We start from the raw sequence: 6,000 nt of genomic DNA on the forward strand, positions 1-6,000 counted from the left end.
AGAAGTGGTTTTTGACATGAAATACATTACTACTTGTCAGAATATGTAATGGAGATCATAGTATGTATAGACTTTTCATATATTACATGATAGATAATGGATTCTTTGAAAGCTTTTTATGATGAAGTACATTAACCTATAAGATATGACTATATGCATTTTAAAGTTATTACATGCTTCATTAATAATTATTAAATACTTTGAACTATTGAAGTGATGGCATGTAGATTTCTATCTAATTTTCAAATAATAAGGCACATAATTTTTTTGTTTTACTGATAAAATAACCTAAAATCAGCTGAAAAATATTATTTTTTTTCACTCCATTCCTCTCTTTCTGAATTTTCAGTAGCTACTCTATATTCTACTTTGCAACCTGTGCATATATGTTTCACAGTTTACTTAAATAATTATTATTTAAGCCAGCCCTGGTCCTTATCCTAATATGCAACGCCCTGAGACACTGCAACATTTAAATAAAAGATCACATTTTCCTTCCAGCTACTGTTGGACTAAGCACTCCCTTCTTATGTCCTCAGAATGGGTTGTAGATGGTTTTCTAAATGGGTGGGAGGAGACAGGCCACTGTATATCCCTGATCCTTTTCCTCTTTGATTTTATATACCATCAAGAGCAGAACCCTACAGAGGTTAAAATCCAAACTAAACTTCTGCTTAATCATTTAAGCCACATTAACAGAACTGAGACAAATATCTATAATCATACAATCTACAGCCATAAAATCTAGAAGTAGGAGAAAGCTTTCTTGAGCAGCCAAACTGAATCTTTAGAGGCTTCAGATAGTTTAGAAAAGTAATTTGCTACTAGCTAAGTTTTTCAAGGCACTTCTTACTAGCAGTAATTGAAATCTGAGCCACTAAAATTATTACTTTTAAGAGACCTGGATTTTCTGTTCTCCTTAGCTACAGTTCTTTTAAATAGAGGAAAGTTCATTCCCTTGAGCTTGCTTATCAACAAACATGGGGTTTTTTTATTAAAAAATAAATATCCATCTTACTTTAAGAAGTTGTTGCATTACCATACTCAAGACTTGTGTTTCTACTGAAGTCTTACTGTAATTCCTTTTGATTTACACAATACATGCCCAATTTCTTTTCAATAAAGTTAAACTTAATATCAGAGCTTCACTTATTTATATTGTGCTGGTATGATCTCTACTCAGTAATATCTTTCCTTCAGGAAAATATGCTTCCATGCAATATATGTAACATACCTGAATTTATAAACATGTTATAATTAATAACAGAAGGACAGATCTGTAACAAGAGAAAAACAAAGCTCATTTTATAAGTGAATATAAATATAGGTAAAAATCTTATTTTGGTATTTATTGCCCATAGAGTCCAGTTGAGGATACTTACTTAACAACAAAAGATAATGGAACTCATCACCTTTAATCTTAGAAGAAATTTAGTTTATGATGATGAAATGCTAATAGCAACTCAATGACTTCAAACACATGATAGAATCAAGCAGGTCTATTTAAATTCCGTTTTGACAGAGATTTTTTTGATGCTAAACATCCATTAAACACCAATAGGTTTAGAGCATTTTGCACCTTGCAGCTCTTTTGAAAATCCCTACTGCTCTCACAGTACATAACTTGTGATGTACTACAGGCAGTGTAAATTTAAGATTTTATTCTTTAAAATGGTGGGTTAATGGGAATTGAATGGACAAATATACCTCAAAGGACAATTTTAGTTTACTTCATTCCTGAGAAGAAAACAGAGGTGTCTCATACAGAGGAAGAATTAATTCTGAACACAATGTGTGAAGGATCTCCACTGAAGAATTTTGAAAAGGAATTTCCAAAGGAGAACCAGGATTTATTGAGTCACTACCCAAGTATTTGCTTTGCATTCAAGTATTCCAGATACCCTCTAGGCACAGCGCATGACCCTTACTTGTTATTCCAGAAGCATACACATCTTCTGCCAGCTCTGAGATAACCTTTCAAATCATCTGCTCTGAGAGTACATAGAGAGAAATGTCCCTTCCATTGACTGCCTTCTTTAATGAAACATGACTGGGCAGGAACCTGAGTCAAGAAAAATGAGAAATTAAGGAGAGCTGGAGGTCATGGTCACACTGGGGGTGGAGGGCTTGAAAAAATGTTCTTGCTCCATTTACAAATGTTCAATTTTGGAATAGTTTAATTTCCCTGGGTGCTGGTGAAGACAAACAAGACCTGTAAGGGGGTTTATCAGAGTTGACTGCCCCCAAAGCTTTTGTCTACACAAAGAGAAGAGGCAAGTTAAAGTTACTAGAAACTGTGGCGACCCAGTCTGGTGGCTTGACCCAAGCTAGCATCTCAGGTTCATTGCTTTTCCAGGGCTAAATTCCAGGTTGCTACAGAGGGACTACTGAAGCTTGTCTACCTCTATGTTGTATTGCTTTTCCGTTCGAGCACTGTTGGTACAGCTGGGAGTAATGCAAAACATATTGAAAACAACCCCAAATCTCTGAGGACAAGTATAAAAGGCATGTGGGGACCCATGTTGTGCTCAAGCCTGTCACTAAGGCAAAGGACTGGAGCAGAAGTGGCCTCATCCAGCAGGTCTATAGCTGTCTGTGTGCGCCAGGGGCTGCAGTCAGAGCTCTGGCTGTGGGATCCTGTTTGTACCTTGCAGCAAGCACCGCCTGCTGGGGTCAACACAGTGGTTCACAGTAGCAGGATAACAGCCAAAGAGCACAAGTTCAAACATCAGAAATTCTGATTAGGTATTAGCAAAACATTATTTTAAGGTGGTGGAATACAGGAACACATTGCTTAGAGCAGTGTGTAATTCCAGTCATTGGAGGCTGATCTGTGCACAGCCTTGAGCAGCCTTATCTAATTAGATCTCTTCTGAGCAGCATGTTGGACTACTGAAGGGTCTTTCCAATATACATGATTTTAAATGAAGAATGATGGGCACTAGCTCTGCATACCAAAAATTACTAGCTTTCCCTACCGGTTATTTAAAGTCTCAGAAGATTTCTTCAGCTGCTTTTATTATGAATACCTAGGACAAGGCTAGATGAACCTCAGTCACAGTTTCGATTTTGCTGATGTTTGAAACCCATAGAAATTTAGACACCCAAAAGCCTTAGTTCTTTTGATATTTTTTAAGTTCAAATCTTATTGAAAATCATATATATATTTATATATAAAATATATAAGTATAAATATAAATAAATTTATAAATATAAATATATAATATTTTATCATATCAGTATGCAAATCATTCAGCATTTCATTGATGAATAAGAAAGGCAGGTTTTTTTCACCTCAGTCTTAGGAAGAGTTGCACCCTAATACCTGTAAGGTTGTGTCACTTATTTGCTAAAAATAGTTACAGAACCAATTCCTCTTGAAGAAAAACATCTCTGTGTTAAGGCCTCCCTGGAATACTTAAATTCTTATTCTGTGCTGTTATCTCCTAATGCTTACTCATATGAATAAAACCATTTATTCAGTTAACGTTTTTGTGTTAGTGACTTATTACTGTGCTGGAATTCTTGAGTAGTATAATGGTTACTTTATATAATAACCTTTATAATATGCTTTTGAGATTTTTGATGTTGGTATAATTCTTCTAAGTTGCTTCAAGTACAGAATAATAGAGAGAAAAATTGTGACCAGAAAAACATAAGACAGTAGAGGCAGGGGCGACTGTCTTTTTTCTAAAAGCAAAATAAAAAGTTCTTAATAATTGAGCTGACATTTGCAGAAATACAATTTTTGGCAGTATTACCTGACCAAAATTGTTCAACCTTATATTACAAAAATCACCTTTCAATTTCACACTACATCCCTTTTTCAACTAACTATATAATTCCCTGAATTATTATGCATTAGTATTTAAAAAATTATAGATCCTAAACTGAGAAAGTGACAATGTTGGTGACTAAATAAAATAGAGGAATACCATCCCTAATACATGTTTTATTGCTAAGACTAGTAAAAATTTAGGCATCTATTACTCACTAGAATTTGAGATCTGTAAAATCTAAATGCCTAATGAAAGTCCCTAAAGTAACTACTTCCAAAAATGAAACCAAGTAGAAAATATTTGTTAGAAAAAGATCTGTTGTTCCAGCTTGTCAACATGAGCCTAAATCGGGACTCATTAAAAGTTCTTTGTACAAGATGTGAAGAGAAATATATTTTGGCAAAGAAATAATGTTTTCACCTCAGCATTTCTTATCATCCTGGTAGCCAGGCTTCACATGATCTATCACCCCAGAGCCCACAAGTTTACTCTAAGATTAAAGAGGTTCCTTGCAAAATTCTTTCGCAGGTGAGGCCTGGTTGAGCATGAGCACTGAAAGGAAGTGTCCATGTCGCCACACTTTATGCCAATAGCTGAAACAAGGGAAGAGAGCAGAATAGATGCTCTCATAGAAAAAAAGTAGGAGAACTGTGAAGTAGAAGGGAATCAGAGATGGAATCAGAGGGCTCAATCTAAAAATCAAGAAGTTGAACTAAGATAGATAAAAGAGGCAAAGGTGAACCTGAAAGACTGAAGAGGACTCATCAATGATGCTGAAACACAGACCCAGGAAGGTGATAAGCTGTCTCCATGGAAACTGCAGGCAAAAACCTCTGGAGACTGGTAGAGAGGCCAGACCAACTGAAAAAGGGGCTCAAAGTTAAGGCTGTTAATGGAGAATATGAAGTACTACAGATCATGAGAGTGAGTCTCTAGGCAGGTGAGAAGAAGAAGAACCAGCCTAGGAGAATGCTGTTGAAGAGGAACCTGAGCAGGTATAAATGAATGTATCTTGGAAAAGATGATGAAACTTTGTGTCAAGAAATCCCTTTTGAAGGATGCCTACTAATGATGAGTTCTCTTGCTGGGCACCTGGTTTTATAAATGAAAGCTCACCTATTCTTAAGTGCTCTCAAGGATATGATCATTGCCTCAGATTTGTCACTCATAATCCTGGAATGTCTCACAAAATATTTTTAGGTGTTGCTCATTTGTAAACCTGAGTTTAAATTCATATTCTCTAGGAACTGGTTTAAAAACCAGCACATCTCAGAATAGCAGCAGCATAGATTTTTTAGTGGTAGTAAATAAAATCAAGAAAAAAAAGAGAAAAAAAAAGGCAAGGAAAGAAAAAAGGGGAAAGAGAAGATGACTGGTGAAAATATTACTGTGAGGCATAAGACTCTGACACACAATTCCAGATTCTTTATTCAAAGTGGTGTTTGAATAGCATGGGAACTGAAGTAAAACAGTGTTGATCAACTAGACTTCTAAGAGATCCTATTGTATCCTTTGTATAATATTAGACAGATTTTCTGTAGAAAAATATATTTTATAGCCATACGATTACAACCTACTTATTATTTTACAATATATTTAAAAGATCACATTAAGTTTGCACAAAAAGACTTAATCCTCACATATTCTAGAACATGGAATGTAGCTTTAACAGTATTCTTTATATATATTATGTGTGCAGAAGACATAAAAACATGTTCTATTTTATTTAATTTAAAGTTGAGTCACTCCAATTAGAATTCTGTGCATGAATTTTCCTGTTATACTTAAAGTAGAAGGTTTGCATGAAATATTTGCTGTGAATCTCAGTGAAATATTTTTTTAAATTACATAGTATTCTCCAAGCAAATATTCTTTTACAATCAAACAAAAGAAACCGAGCTCCTTCTTGAAAATGCTCAGCATTGGTTATTTTCCTCTTGGAAGACAGTCCTAAACTTTTGCTATTTAGATCACAGAAAATGTCTCTAATTTTTCATAATTATTTTTTTCTCACCCATCTGTTGGGATGCTGGCCATCTTCTTGTTCAATTTATTTTCTCTCTTTCTCAGTCTGAATTACACTCTGTGTATTGTATGGATAGCAACTTTATTCTTCTGTACCTTCATTGAGATACTTTCAATATGCCAAGTTCTTTTAGACCTATCATAAATCCAAGCCTCTCCACACAGAACAAAAGGATTTAACTAAGTGTTGGAGACA

This window comes from Ammospiza nelsoni, chromosome 1 (genome assembly GCF_027579445.1).
Source record: "Ammospiza nelsoni isolate bAmmNel1 chromosome 1, bAmmNel1.pri, whole genome shotgun sequence".
Classification (NCBI taxonomy): domain Eukaryota; kingdom Metazoa; phylum Chordata; class Aves; order Passeriformes; family Passerellidae; genus Ammospiza; species Ammospiza nelsoni.